The 16,275-nt window shown below is 44.4% G+C and overlaps 1 protein-coding gene across 6 annotated transcripts in view; it reads left to right on the forward strand.

The window, feature by feature from the left end:
* Window positions 1-16,275, forward strand: part of LOC144099578 (solute carrier family 41 member 1-like) — a 196,575-nt gene that overhangs the window by 143,669 nt on the left and 36,631 nt on the right. For 2 of the 6 annotated variants that reach the window (XM_077633006.1, XM_077633007.1), the window contains exon 1: window positions 8,991-9,500. The exons of 2 other annotated variants lie outside the window; for them this stretch is intronic. The gene's annotated coding sequence lies outside the window, so the exon portion shown is untranslated. Of the gene's footprint in view, window positions 1-8,855; window positions 9,501-16,275 lie in introns of those variants that run through there. 2 more of the 6 variants (XM_077633002.1, XM_077633005.1) reach the window with 2 other exon arrangements.

Consider the following 16,275-nt stretch of genomic DNA (forward strand, 5'->3'; position numbering starts at 1 on the left):
CGCCCGCCTTGGAAAGCGGGAATGTGGCATCCAGCCACCTAATGTGGATCAGTGGCATGCGCATGCTACAAACCATAGCGCGTGTGCGCTACGGGCACGTTACGGGATGCGTTGACAAGATGGCGGCGACCTGCTCGCCCACTTCGAAAAAAAAATGCATGTCGCCTTGTATTGTTAGACGCGATAGCTCGCTCTAAGCGGTGGCTTTCGCTTTTATTACTCACACGTTCGCCCGCACTTGGAGGTATAAGCGAGAACTAGCTCTTGTTTTTCAGGTAATTTGGCGATTTTCAAGCTCTTAGGGCTAACTGTTTGCAGTGTGTTTTCTTACACCAACGACGCCTGGAGAAGCTGTTCTCTAGCTTTTTGTCATTTCTAACTATTTCTTCTATTTGCATAGTTTTCCTACTTGGAACGAAAAAAAGGCTCACAATGCACCCACACGTAATCAATATAAACGGACGAAAATTTCTTCAACCGAGCGTTGATGTGCTTTGACTTCTCGTCACTAGATGGCGCTACATATGCGTGCACCTGTGGGACGTTGCGGCCCGATAAAACGCAACGCAGAAAGCGATGACTGCGCAAGCTTACTGCTGTTGGCATAATGTTGGAATATCGAGGCAACGTCTAGCGATGGCCTTATATGCTACACGATGAATTAGTTCAGGCCGTCCAATTTTCGAGAAATCAGACCTCTTGGCGCAAGGAGAAGCATATATTATTTCTGTGTATTGGTATATTTCAGGCCGCGTGTAATGTGACACCAGACACATATTCTATTTTAATTGGACTACTATATATAAGTAGAATCCAGCGTGCATTGCTACTGATACAGAGTTAAGTAGTTTTACCAAGCATAATTATTTCGCACTTCAATTCAATTCAATTCGTTTATTTTTCATAGTGGTACAAACATAAACTCTGAATGGTCCCCTGGTCTAAAAGTTGCACTAAGCAACTTGACGACGGCCCAGGGGCCACCTTACAAGACAGCAGTCGACGCAGATTATCAACAAAGAAAGAAAACCGCAGTCATCAAGGATCACATTGAAAACATATTGACAATAAAGCACGAAAAAAACAGTGAGACAAAAAGAAAAAAATCAATAGATGATATGGAAGCACACGGTCAAAGAACAATTAGTTTAAAACCAAGGCAAGATACATCGAATCAGGGTGACGTGTAAGAGTTCAGTTGAGGTTACGGAAATAATTTTTACATTCTTTCTTAGATCGAAAAAATACCTTTGGATATTTGTTTAGAAGTGATGGAACATTATGCTTGAATGACTGAAACTTGTTTTGGGTGCTGAAATAGGGAACTAGCCAGTGTGGGGATTTTCTAGTGAATACATCTATTGTTCGCAGTTCTAATGTTGCAACAGTTTTAAGAAAATTTGCAGATCCAACGGACGGGAAGTAAAGCCGATTTAAGAGTTTTTATTCAAAACTGTGCAGAAAACGAATGATCCCATACTTCGGAATTAAGTTGTTTGTAGATGTGTGCGTTCCAACGTTTGCCACATAACGCAAGACTTTCTTCTGGAGCACATTAATTTTATCAATATTTCTTATTGTTGTTGAGCTCCAGACAAGACTGCAATAATTTATGTGGGGTGCAAATAACGCTTGGTACAACTGAAGTTTAACTCTTTCGGGAATGAGGTTGCTGCAGCAGGACAGAGTGCCTGCCACAGTAGACAGCTTCTTGCAGGCGTGATTAATGTGGTGATCCCAGTTTAGGTGAGAATAAAAAGTAACGCCAAGAACGTTATGCTCATCTACTATTGTCATGTCTTTATTCTTATAATTGATCTTATCTTGCAGTGTGAAAACTTTATTTCTCGGTCTAAACAGTAAAACCTTAGTCTTAGTAGGATTGATTACAAAGCAGTTAGTGTGGGACCACCCTGATAGTGATTCAAGCGTTCGGTTGCACTGCAGAACTAAATCGTTTGGATCTTCACCCTTAAAAAATGCTACTGTCATCAGCATATATAAACCATTTAGCTGACTGTATAATAAGAACTTTATCATTAATATATATATTAAATAATAGCGGGCCTAAAACACTACCTTGTGGTACTCCAGTTTGTAGGGGCAGCGCAGACGACTCAGCATTATGTATACGAACGCAGTGGACCCTGTTTTTCAAGTATGACATTATTAAATAGAGGGGTCCACGCCACGTATTCTATACTGTGATAACTTACCTAACAAGACATCGTCCGAATTAAGCAGCGGTTGCCGATTAGCGTCTACGACTAGTTGGCAGGAAACTGATCAGATAGTGCTAAACATCCACCAGCAGCAAATAGCTTCATTGACGCATAGAGCAGTGTTTCTTTTTCGAATTATTATGTAAGTACGACACAAATCTGGGCCGAGAAGCTAAACTGTGGCACACCACAGTGAATCTCTTAAAAATAAGAACATGTTACCTATATATCCAAAAACTGTTCGCTTGCTATATGTGGAGTAACCCTATCAATTTCATGACACGAAACGGCTTTCGCTCGCATTTTTTAAACATTTTATCATAAAGGGTTCTTTCAAAAGCTTTGTACAAATCTAAACAAAAAAGCCGCATCGACTAACAAGCAAGTTTTGGAGATTGCCGCTAGCTGCGTAGTGGCTGAAACCATGTTGTGTATTATTTATTAATGTACGTATGCATTTAACGGATGATCATGATGATTATTTTCATGATAATGAGAAAACGGCGCTGCTGTTTCCATCTGGCATGCCGGTCATGGATGTTTATGCAAAGGCCACTCGCTCATGTTAGCTTGCAATTACTGTGGCATGAACAATAACGGTTTTATGGTTTGATGAGTTTAATGTACCAAAGCGACTCACACTATGAGGGACGCTGCAGAGGAGGGCTCCGTATAAGTTCTAGCACTCGGGGTCCTTTAACGTGCAATAGCCGACATGGCACAGTAGACGGGCCTCTAGCATTTCACCTCCATCGAAATGCGATCGCCGCGGCCGGGATCGAACCCGCGTTTCTCGTGTCAGTAGCCAAGGATCATAACCGCTCAGCCACCGTGGCTGCTCGCTTTGACAATTACAGCATTGCTGAATACTGGCGCTAATGTCTTACGCAGCAAGCACAAGGAGAAGCAATGGTTTATTTCAAAGGCATTGTACGAGAGATAAATTTTACCGCTTATGATTGCACAATATTCTCACGACGAGGTGACCAAAAAGACTCCTTGTAAACACTGCAGCTCTTTATGCTTTTGGAACATGCGGGCAGTGTGTCGTCCTTTGTGACGCGTTCTCCGTTGCATTCTAGCAAGCACTCGTCGCATCCCTCGCACGTGCTTTTGTCTGCGCTTGCACGTGATTTCTGGGTTTGCTCTCTCCGCGTGTGTGCGTTTCAATATGCCTGGCCGGTTCGCCTCGTGCATGAAATGTCTACAGATATGCCTGTGCCAACGCCATAGTGTCCTCGTTCCTGGCATCCGTCAGATTGACCTCAGCTGCAGCGCGTGGCGTTATCGGAAAGGAAATGAAATTAAAAGCAAGCGCCTATGCCGGGAAGCCGGTAACAGGCGAGGACTCCAAGTAGACCTTTCGTGCACGCTGCGGCGTCGTTGCTGCCGCGTGGGTGCTTATATGCAAGTCAAGTTACTAAAACAATGCGTAAGGGTTTCTTTTATAAGAACCTTCCTTGTGATGATCTTTTTGTACATACGAGAACGAACATTAAACAGCGCGCATGCATTCCTGTAATGATGTCGACGTCTTGGCGCAGCACTCATTAGAGCGCGAATTTTTAATGTGAGAAGATTAGAATCCTCATCCTAAAAATATGCACATTCGATTACATAATTGCGAGAACTAGAAGTGACAACCAAAGGTGGGAATTTCACCTCAAAAATCTCGACCTCACCTCAACCTGAAAAAAACTTTGCCGACCTCACTCAACCTCATCAGGTGAGGTTGAGCTTGAGGTCTCCTGAGTCGACCTCACCTCACTTTTCCTGAGGCCACTGGCGACCTCACTCAACCTCACCTCAACCTCAAATTTTGAGATTAAGGTCGGCTGCTCAACCTCAGAAAACAAACAAAAACAAAAAGCGATTAAGAAGTTTTTCAGTTAAAAACAATTTTGAGAATCCTGTGAGACAGGAAAGCCAAATGAAGATTGTACCATTGTGATGGCTAGTTATTACAATAGCGCATTAAGCGGTCTATAACTATTTCATAAGGTGTGTACACTTACTGCTGATGTCCACGCAATAGAAGAAGCTTATTCATTATGTTTGCTTCACTAACTAATTATAAACTTATCAGTGTCAGTATTCGGCAACTGCTCCGCGAATACTTGCTCGTATTCTAAGCCTCTCACTCATTCACGCACGAACCGGAATTTCCGAACACACCAGAAATTGGGAGGGCGGGGGGGGGGGGGAGGCATTCCCGATACTCTTCTTAGACTTTAGATATAGCGAATGTAAAGAAATTGGTCGCAGATGCGCTTTCCAATTTGACGGCTATGCAGACGCATAACAGTATATTTCGAGTTTTTAACTCTAATCCGACATAGCGAGAGTACTCAGCCTAGATGAAAATTTTGCCACCCAGCGGACACATTTTTCAGTCCTCCGTATGCTGCCTTCTATATAGTACACCACCAGAGGCACGTTGTATTTATGTCTATGTAGAAGCCAGCGGCATCTTTTATTAATGCGAAAGCATTAGATGGCTCAGTTTCAAGGTCATCTCTGCAAAAAAGTGTCCAAAAGAAACGGCACCATAAGACGTCACGAGCCGATGAGTCACGTGACGAAGATGATGTAATGTAATTAATTAATGCTAATTAACATACTGATCAACATGCCTAACCAATGCTTATTAATCTAATTAGGTAACGCTAAAACTGATTAGTATTAGTGATGACATTATATGAGTGTGGCGTAATACCAGGTCACTGACAGCGATGTGATGTGAAGTCAAACCTATTCACGTGACAACGATTTAATGTGACGTCACACCTAGTGACATGATAACGATGTGATGTCACATCATACCAGGTCCCCACCCACCCCCATTTCAAAGTCCATATGGATTCCACATTACTACACATGCGCGCATGACACATTACAAAGAGTGCCTACAGCTCGGTCCACATTAATGACATTCTCACTGACCAGCAGGTAAATGCGCCAGTTCTCATGTGTGACATACTGCAACGCTCATGGAACGACACATGCCGTTGATCCTCGAGGTGATGGCGATGATGATGACGATGGTAATAGTGTATCTTTATGCGCACCAGGAAGCCGATAAACCGCTACCAAATTAAATGTTTCCAGAATATTGATTTAATATAGGACATTACCAGCAACCGAAGACGATAATTCATCGGGGAAACAGGAATAATTGCAGGCAAAATTAATGATGATGATGATGTTTATGTTCTTGGGAGGTCAAGACCCTCTTCCGTTTCCGCCACTTCCCTCCAGATGGCGATGGTAATTGTTTCGAAATCCTGGGAATTCTCCGATGACTCGGTAATCATGTAGCACTTTGCAGGAACGGGCTAAATTACGTCATCGAACACTGTGCCGACTATTGAAATCACACGGGTCAATACAACTGGCCTAGAGTGGGCAGCGTGAACCGCTCTCTCTGTCAAGAGCACCACGGCTCTCCACTCAAATATCGGCGCAGCCCCCCCCCCCTCCCACGCCCCTAACCAGCGACAAAAAAAAAAACGTCTAGATACTATACAACTGAACAGAATTCGGGGTACCGTTTCGTCAACTAGTCTCAGACAAGCTGCTTTGAGTCAGTCACTTGTTTTCCTCCAAAACTGAAGTAATCAATGGTACACCGCAATCTTCGAAGCTCTTTACCCGCGAGCACCGCGCGAGCATTCCGAGAAGCAGTTTAAGGTGAACGATGGGTCTCTGCAAAATAGTTAAAGGAAAGATAACGGTGTGAGCAGAGCCTGGTCGTCTGCTGGGGAGGCCGCCAAACTAACCCATCCCATACGAGAAAAGAAAGGAAAACAAAGAGAATTATTACACATTTACAAACAAAAATCGCACACTGAAAATAGAAGCTAGCAGTGTGTCCCATTAAACGTCATATTAGAAGGCTTGAAACATCGACTTGGCAGCACAGCGCCAGCACTTAATCAGTTCTATTCACACATCTTCATTAAAAAAAATAAAAGAACCAGCTGCCACGTCATCATACATTAATTATAGTTTTGCATATTTTACCGCTATAACACCGCTGTCCCGGTCCGTTCGCCCCATGCTGTGGTGTTTTGGCATATGTGAATTTCCGAGAAGCAAAAAGGAACAGGAGACCAAAGAGACGTTATTTGAAAGGATATGCAAGTGAAATTATATTTGCATCTGCTTGCATTACGTAACGGGAATATACAGAAGTAGTGTGAGATTCGAAAGGGGAAGACGCCGATCAAAAGCTTCGACGGTGTTTTACGGGTTTTTCTGGCATCGTTCTTTTTTCATCGAATCAGCATGTGTCCTTGTTATATGTACCACCTGAATCAAATTCTCTCGCCTGTGTCGACTGATCCAGTTTCTGTCAAGACACCGTGTAATGTACACCAGGATCCCTTTACTCGACCGCAAGGCAAGAGCCGTGACGTCAGCGCCCGCAACGAGCATGAACACTAAGCAGTCTTGCTTTGGGCCATCCGCGCTGCGACCAATTTATAGTGTGCCTGTTGGACTGAACTTATTTCTTTGCGGCACCATGCAGGCAAAGCTACCGCGGATGAACGTGAGTTATGTGCTTTGCGCGCTCCCGGGAGTTTGAGCCGAACGGCAGGCAGCTACGGCTGCTACGCCAGCGAGGGAAGGGAAAGGGAGAGTGGCATGCCGTGACAGTAACACTCCTTCCGGGAAGACCAGAGGGGTGTGTCTTCCTGTAGGCTCGGACTGAACGGATATTACGGCGCAGCACCTAAAGCTAAGAGCGGACTGCGGCATCCGGTTGTCTAGACAGGGGAAACCGAACACCAAGCGTCATTGCATGAATACTGCAGTGGTGCGCTGCAACTCCGCTTCGGAAGCGGCACTCGTAGAAGTAAGGCGCGACAACTGCAAAACGTCTCAACCTCACACTCACGTGTGAGTTTGAGGTCTGATTTGCTGGCCTCATTCACAAAATTTCTAGCCGTAGCTGACCTCACCTCAACCTCACCTCGCGACGAGAGGTTGAGGTCATTTTGAGGTTGAGGTTGACCTCATGAGGTCGCAACCTGCTGAGGTTGCCCACCTCTGGTGACAACTGTAAGTTTCGATGTATCTTTACTGCGTCCTTGTCACCACCTCTGGAAACCTTCGGGGAAACACTGGGCCAAGAGATAGAAAACACAATCATGAAAAAACAACACGAAACTCGATATCAATAGCTTGTAATGCTATTGCAGTGCCAACACATAATGCAATTAGGTGTCCCTGTGAATTTTATTCCGGATTGATTTTAAAGGTATCTCGCTTATTTGTGCCGTACATGTTTAGAGCACGTTGCTACAAGAATGACTTTGTGAAGACAGCGATGATTTGGGTACCGTTTGTTTGAAAACAGGAATCACAGAATCTTTCCATTCATAGAATAGGTATCCATTTAAACATAAGTTTTAAGAAATATGTTGGAAATATTGTATGGCCCAGAAGATCCCTAGGTATCTATGACTACTAGAGGAGTTCAACACCTTTTTCTCTGCTAGTAGTAAAGTATCTTTGGAGCCTGGTGCCATATTGAAAAGCGAAATTCTTTTTTTTTTCTGGGGGGGGGGGGGGGGGGGGATGGTGACAGCGCTTTGGGAAGATGAAATAAAAGGCTAAGTACTTTTCGTTTTTCATCTTTAACGGTTATACTTAGCACGTATGCGGAATTCTATATACTCAAAGCAAAAACAACATCTGCAGTAAACCCGCCGCGGTGGCTCAGTGGTTAGGGCGCTCGACTACTGATCCGGAGTCCCCGAGTTCGAACCCGACCGCGGCGGCTGCGTTCTTTTGGAGGAAATACGCTAAGGCGCCCGTGTGCTGTGCGATGTCAGTGCACGTTAAAGATCCCCAGGTGGTCGAAATTATTCCGGAGCCCTCCACTACGGCACCTCTTCTTTCTTCTTTCACTTCCTCCTTTATCCCTTCCCTTACGGCGCGGTTCAGGTGTCCAACGATATATGAGACAGATACTGCGCCATTTCCTTTCCCCAAAAACCAATTAATAATAATAATAATAATAATAATAATAATAATAATAATAATAATAATAATAATAATAATAATAATAATAATAATAATAATAATAATAATAATAATCTGCAGTAACGTCATAATGATTACGACTGGCAGTGACTGCCTTCAGCTGCTACAAAAGCAGTTATAAACGCTGAATATAAAAGCAGTTAAGCATTAGGCAACAAAGCCTTAAAATAATATTTTGCTTCGTTTCGCTGAAAAGCTTTTAACAAATGACCCCGCCCCCTAGCCATATTCCTTGGGCTTATATTTATCCCGTCATTACTTCTTTCTTCGTTAAATAATGATCAACTTGTTTTTGTCGGCCAGATTACCACTCTACGCAAGCGTTTTGAAGAGCCGTCCATGTAAACCAGCCCTCAACCTGCCTGCGCGTTGACCTTCGCACCTGCCGTTTCCCGTGCTCTGTGGGTGCAGACGTCAGACAAAGCTATCTCTGAGCGCCCGCCGGCCGTTTCAATGCCCCGTGGAAACGTTTATTGCAGGGGCCGCTCATTTCCTCCTTCACTCTCCTTTCCCTCTTTCTCCGCCGTTTCCCCTCAACCCTGAATCCGGCGCGACACATTCCGGCAACCTCTTCCTCAGACCGCTGATATGTCAACCGGTAGGCGACCAGTCTGCGCGGGGGGAGAGAGAGTCGGAAAGAGGGCAGGCCAGTATCTCTCCTATCCGCAGGCACAGGCAATACGCGTACAGCTGCCGACACATACTCACGGCACGTGGAGTGTAGAGTCCACCGCTGACGACAGCCGGCACATCCTCACCCTCCACCCACCTTCTTTCCCGGTTGGTTCCCAGACCTCCCGGTCCAAATATCGTCCCCTCGTAGTCGTTAAAGCACGCCCGGACCACCGCCGCGCGTGCAATCCTTCGAAGAGCCCCCTTCTTATCGAAGACCTTCCAGGCGCCGTTTCCGCCGAGTTCACTCCACGCTTAACGGCAGTCCTTATTCGCGCTCAAGTTCGTACCGCTTCCGTCCGCACCGTGGTCGTCAGCGTAGTCGTCGTCGTCCGTCGCTGCATGTGGTTGAGCCGGCCCGTCCAGCCCGGCACCCCCATCGGTCTGGCCGAAGCAAAGCGCGCAGAGCTGGGAGGCGAGCGGCTGGATGCGGCGCCCTTCCCGCGGCGCGCTCGACCCCGCCGCCGACCCAAGAGGTAGCTGCTGCCCGCTCATCGGGGACTAGGAGAGCACCCACACTTCGCCCCTGGTCGAAGACCGACTGTGCATCTGAAGGTAAACGCCACGGGCAGTCTTCAAGGGCCCGACAGTTCTCGCTCGAGCAGAGTTCGGTAACTGTAGAGACAGCAGGGCCGGACTGTAGAGCACTAAAGCTCCCTAATGAAGCTTTGGTTGACAGAGATGACGTCAATTTATTAAAGAACGCCGTTCTAGCGCTGAGTATATCCTGCGCTTGGTTTTCCAGGGCGAGCTGGTTTTCCAGCCACGCCAGCCAGATAGTCCAAGAGAAAGATGAAGGTAATGGGCAAGGCGAGCCTGAGGTGATCATCGTCACCAGACGACAGGAGAAGAGACAGTGCTCTGGATTAATATAACAAGCAGGGCAGTTGAATGGCGCCACTGAGCCCGCACCTAAGTGACCTTTCCATCAACCAGAACGTCGGTTCTAGACCCCTCGAAATTTCAAGGTTACGCGCCGCATGCATGCAGTCTAGAGATCTGCTTTGACAGGCCATCGACGCAAGCCGCCTGGCGCACTCTCACCCTCGAGGGACAGCGCCAACACCTACAGGTTCTGAACCTTCGCCAACAATTTGGTTCCAAGCAGAACGCCCTATCCGCAAGGGCGTTGCATTCATGATAAGTCGACGAAGGCGAAGCACTCGTGATGGAATTTTAATGGGAAAACAGTAGACGGTTCATGGGCACGAAAACCCGGCGTGGCCGGAAAAGTGGTGGCGTTACAAAACTCGAGATTCGTTGAAACGGTCTGACGTCATCAAAGTCCCGACAACACGAAATGTTAAACAGTAGTAGTCCGTACTAGTGCCAACAACTGCGCCAACTGCACAGGAATAGAATAGAAACGAAATAGAATCGGAATGAAATTAGAACTGAGTTAGAATAGAATTGAAATATAATTAAAATGGAAGTTTTCATGCTTTCGCACCACTCGCACGTAAGTTCTTTAAGTGCTCCCGGTAATTTTGCGTGGAACCTTAATAGGCCGAATTCAACGCCACCAACGTCATCTGACATCCCTTTTACCCGTGGAAAACGTTGCGAGGGCCGGACCGGGTGGTGCTCCAACCAAAGAATGCACGGGCACTCATTCAGTGTCAATGATGGCATTAACGGGCTGCAATGCCATTATTCGCACAGGTTGGTGCGGTTGACAGCCGCAGTCGGATAATGCCATTCGTTTAGGAAGCAACACGCGCAAAACCCCGCGCTTCGCCAGCAAGGTTTTCATGCTAGAAGAACGGCCCTGCGTCAGAACGACGTCGGTCAGTCCGATGCGTGTTTAACCACGATGGAGATAAGACATGTGCACTCGGCGTCAGCGCATGCTGCAAGAAGAGGTACCATTATTTCATTTACTGCAGCGGTGTCCTCGTGGTTTGAGCATACGCCTCGCATGCGGGGGAAAATCTGCACTGATCCCGAATGCTTTAGGGTACCTATCGCTGATGTTTGTGACGTCAGAAACACAGAATTGCCCGCTGATATCATCGCGATTGGGGTCACGAGGTAAGTCACGAAACGAGGCGCAAACCGATATGTGCTGTTGAACCCTTTGTGCAGTGCGCAGATAGCAGGACAGCGAATTTCGAAACAACGCCATTTCGCGATTATTCTCGCGCCTATAGTCTTTTTATTGAAACACTGACGCGTTTTCTTTAATTCATACATCAGTCAATTCACCTCAGCCTGTATTCTGTTGATATTTGATCGCACCTTGTGTAGGCGACAAACACCTGTTGCTATGGCGCTCTTTAGCCAACGCTTCTCTTGCGTCTATAATATTCATCATCATCATAATCTTGCATTCTTAACAGTTTTTTTAGTTTACTTGCGCTTGTCTGGACGCATCTTCTACCCCGACCAAATACGCGCTTAGCTGTCGTGACCCCTTCCTTCTTTCTTCAGTGTAACACGTTTCAGCGCTGTTGTCGTCTCCCAGCTTTACCTTCTTCCAGACGTTTCATTCACGGCAGTAACTGTATGGGTGACATTCTCCCGGGCCAATCTTTGTCTCCATACGCGCGGCATGTTTTATCGGGCAAGAAAAGACCAGCTCTAACAAGCAACTCATCGTACTCTCCTTTGGAACTACTTGTGTCCGAATCAAATTAGAATTTCTAACAGATTTATTGAGCAAACTCCATGCTATCACTAAGATATTTGCGCTTAAAGGATGCATTTAGATCGTAGTGGTGCTGAAAGTAATCTTGTATTATCACCCGCTGTTGTGTCAATGTTTCCTAGCTTTGTACTACAGTACGTGTTGCGGAGGACGGCGCTGAGATTGTAGCTACAAGCTGGAACATTGACGATGCGCTTAGCAAACAAGCGGTCACGTGGTATACTCAGACGTAAGTTCAAAAGCATTGGTTCGAGCCCGGTTTAGAATTATGGCAAGAGAAAGTGCGGACATCGGACAAACGCTGTTTGGTTCCCGCCAGCAGAAGTTTTTCTTTTTTGCTGTTCTAACCGGTCCCCCTAGCCACTCGGTATCAATCGAACGGCTTTTTTTATTTATTTTATTTCTCTCTACACAGAAAATCGACAAGGAGCTAAAGGCTCATGGCCTGACAAGGGCTCCTGCCCCAGGTCGCGAAGTTCGGCATTCAGTGCACAATGCTCACACATATATAACCGAAGCAGGTGACGACTCAGCACATGTACGTTGCAGTATAACAGTAAAAATAAATACACAATTACACAAGAAAAGAAATGTAAAACCACTAGACTGTTTTCAGTAAACTTAATATAGTACAAAACCATATGTAAAAATAAAGTTATACAACTATGAGTATAACATTACAAAATCTTAAGTGCAAAACAGCACTTTAAGAAAATTTATGCACTGACATTTATTTATTCAAGCACAAACCACGTATCATAGCAGATAGGACAAATAACATATATACATTTTGTGTTGTAAAGTTTAAGTCCGCAGGTTTTAATATAGTGAGCTGAGGATTGCTTGTATTTCTTAGGCATCCCTCTCTTCGCTTTTTTTTTTCTCTTCGGTGCGGTTTTTTTTAATATGCAGATATTTAAAAAGACTGTTCCCAAATAAAAAGCCAGGAAAAAACAAAGCTGAGCTTATTCTGATGCATAGATGACGTCGGAGGTATTACTGGGACAACTATCATGCACACGTCGAGTTGCTAAATTGACGACCGAAAGCTATGACCAATTGATAGGCGGGAACAAAAAAAATACATTATCTCGCTCTGAAAGCCCAGAACAAGTATCAGCGAGCAGGTGATGTTTGTGACGTCAGAAACACGGAGTTGCCCGCTGATATCTTAGCGATTGAGGTCACGAGGCCAGTGGCGAAACCAGGCGCAATATGATATCTGCCCCTTTGTGCAGTGCGGAGATAACAGGAGGAGGAGTTTCGAAAGTACGACATCATAAGATTGGTCTTTTTAGTGAAATACTGAAGTATTTTATTTGATTCGTAGATCCGTCAATTCACCTCAGCTTGTGTTCCTAATTTAACATCACATTTAGTGATATTAAATAGAGGCATTCATTCTTAAGAGAGAGTTGCACGAGAGCTATGGGTGTAAAAACCTATCAGGTAATTCAAACTTGAAAGAGGCTAAATATTTTTTTTAAATATGCCGAGTGAACCTTTTTAAAACAAGTTATGCTTACTGGCAAAAGTTTCGGTTGGAATAAAGCAGATATTTCAGTTATGCCAGTTTGACATATTTTTCCACTGTATCGGCCTTCATCTGTATTCCCAGGTGTAAAAAGTGGCTGTCATAGCACTGCCTAAAGTATGCAATACGTCGGACAAAAGCACCATGTGATCACAATGCATGCATTATTATACACTTCCTCTTTAGACTTGTTACCAGTTTTGTATATCTCAAAAGCAAAGTTTCACTTCATTGAAGGCGCCAAAAAAAGGTGGAAACTCAAAGCTTTCTGCGGGAACTTTAAAGGTGAATTATGCATTTCGTCCGTAATCGCCTTTGCTGTAAAACCGGTACCTTTTCCTGCGAGAGGCAACCGCCAACAGCATCGATATAGTTTATTTGTCTAAAGGAGACCGCACTTTACTTTTTTATCTCTCACAACAATAATAATCGGCGCCATTCTGTGCACCTTTAGGTCACGGCGTCGGTCTCCTTGCACATTTCTTAGAGTATTTTGAAGCAGCCGGATGAGAGTTAAAGCAAAAACATGCTACATTTCAGAAAAACAAAAGGATGCCAGCTCTCCTCTTAGAGCGGTAGAAAAAAACATAATCTGTGTTGTTGCAACCTGTTTTCGCAATACCGCCCGTGGAGAACTCGCATTGCTCTGTAGATGCATTCTTCGCATTCGGAATTTTACCTGCGGTGAGATTAAACAAGCCTTGACGGCTTTGCAACCTTTTCGCGGTGCACTCAGTGCATGCAAATCCCTTAATCAGTGCGTGCTCAGTCGGCGCACAAAGAATTCTCGCTCCCTCCAGTCGCGCATTCGTGAGTTCTGTCTTCTTCCTCAAGAATGCGGTTGCGTGGCGTGCCGCAACGTTTCGCAACTAGAAAAAAAAACACGTGGAAGACGTCTTGAAGCAATGCCACAAACGCGGACAGGAGTGATCATCTCACCTGGTCTTGCGCAGCCAGGCAAAACGACTGTTCTAAACGGCCTCTGCTGCAGGAATGCAGGGCTGCTCGCAATTTTCGTCGGGGTCCGCCATTTTTCTCAGGAAAGTGCTCCACTCTCTTGCAGCCGCTTCGCCGGCACAAGAAAGAAGGCGTCAGGGGCTTTAACATCATTGGAGAGCCCCCTTTTGGCCATTCCGAGCTGAAATTGATCGGTCGCGTATGACGCACTTTCAACGCAGTTCGTTTCCCATAGCCAGAGAGGTTCAAGGAATAACCGTTTTGAGAGAAACATTTGACCCCGCCCGCGTCGAGTAGACTGCGTGAAAGTCAAGCCTGACCTCTGCGAGAGAGCCAACTGATCACCCCCTGAGGATCGACGGAGGTTTAAGTGGTCTTCCCAGTTTCTTCTCGTTTACTCAGGTTATAAAACATAGTTGCTCGTATAGAAATTAAGAAGGAGATTATGAGCAGGTAACGCTCTTCACCTTTTCGGAGAGCGAGTGTTTCATAGGTTCCTGGATGAGTGAGAACATTTCCAGCGCGAGCATTTTTTTTTTCCTTATTCGTTTTGTACGCGCAAGGTTCATTTTACTTTGATGAAAAGTAAACTAAACGTGGGCGCTAAAGATAAGTAAAATTCGTGTCTATTGCTCCACAATTTTTTCACGCATGAATACCCTCTCAATCATTTTTAACATCTTCAACACCGCTGAATGCTACGTGCAAACAACACAAAGAATTATACGCATAACATTTAAAACAACACTACAAAACGCAACGACGTCCTAAACCGATATCAGATTTTTTACTATCTCATTTTTCTCACTTAAAGCACTAACATTATGGGTAAGTTCATTAAATATTGTACTTTTTCAGCACATTTTGAGTATTCCCGGGGTTTGTTCTTGATATATTATCTTCATCTGTTGGGGTCCTGAAATCAATTAAATATTATTACCATGTCACCAAAACGTTCGGTTAGTCGGAAAACAACTAAAGCTTTATGTTTTTCTTCCATGTCTGGCGGTTACAGTTTGGTACCGTAAATTACAGCATTAATAAATATCCTTACTGTATTTTGGAATTTGCTTTTTGTAATTTATTTAACTTCCGGATGACGCAGCATCATATGGAAAGATAGGTTCCTCTAATGCTTAAAAATCACCCATCTCAGGCGAAGTGGACGTAATCAACGGATTTGGACACATGATGGCAGTAATGGCCATAATTTTTCAGACACACTGACGTTGGTGACGGTGTATATCTAGATATTTAACAAGCGCCTTAATCGGCAAATCTTAGCAATTGCTTGGATGGCAGGCAGACAAGCTTAAGATTACTGGTTTATATGAAGGGACGTTTTATGCGCTAGTGTGAACTTAAAGATGTTCGTTTTGTTTTTAGAAAGTTCATGAGAACTGATTTTAACAAGCACCAATCGAATAATTTGTTATATCTATTTAAAACTTTTCAGTGCGTCTATCATAATCAATAGCTTCAAGTTTAAGCGCTCTTTTATTAGCGTTTGAATTTTTTCGAATCTATGCGCTGCTAACCTTGATCATAAACATAAATGGTAATAAGCAGGTAGGCCGTGTGTACTTTTTGGAGCTGAACTGGAGTGCACACTTTCGAAACTTCTATGGATAATCTGAAACACAACACACTACTCTCGATCGACCAGTGAACAAATTCAAAAAGAACTTAATAAAATAGTCGCGAAAACTAATTGTGCGTCATTATTGAACAAGTATTTTACTGTGTTTAGATCTTTCGTTACGTTTAGAGAAAGAGAGGAAAAAACGTGCTCATTTTTCTTGCTTTACAAAAATTATCAAAAATTCTTCAATATGTCTTACCGTATTTCTGTCCTTTTCAACACCAAATTATCCAACCCTTATCCAGAAACATTTATCACAGTATTATTTCAAGACTTAAGTGTTAGATGCTCTTCCGTAATCTGCAGGCCCCTCCAACACAAAAGAGAACAAAGTTGGAGCATTCAATTCTTGATTACTCCACAATTATATCTAACAAGCGCACTTCTTCCACTTTTCTAGCTACTTTTTTTTTGGCTTGTGGTATGCACAAGTAATTTGCAGCTTTAATCGAGAAATATCGAAATAATTCGTTTTCTCTGGGTGCAAACTGTTTCTTTCGTTTCATATTTAAGAGACCTGTATGCTATTGCTGTCAATTTTAACGTATGC

Source organism: Amblyomma americanum, chromosome 7, assembly GCF_052857255.1.
Source record: "Amblyomma americanum isolate KBUSLIRL-KWMA chromosome 7, ASM5285725v1, whole genome shotgun sequence".
Classification (NCBI taxonomy): Eukaryota; Metazoa; Arthropoda; class Arachnida; order Ixodida; family Ixodidae; genus Amblyomma; species Amblyomma americanum.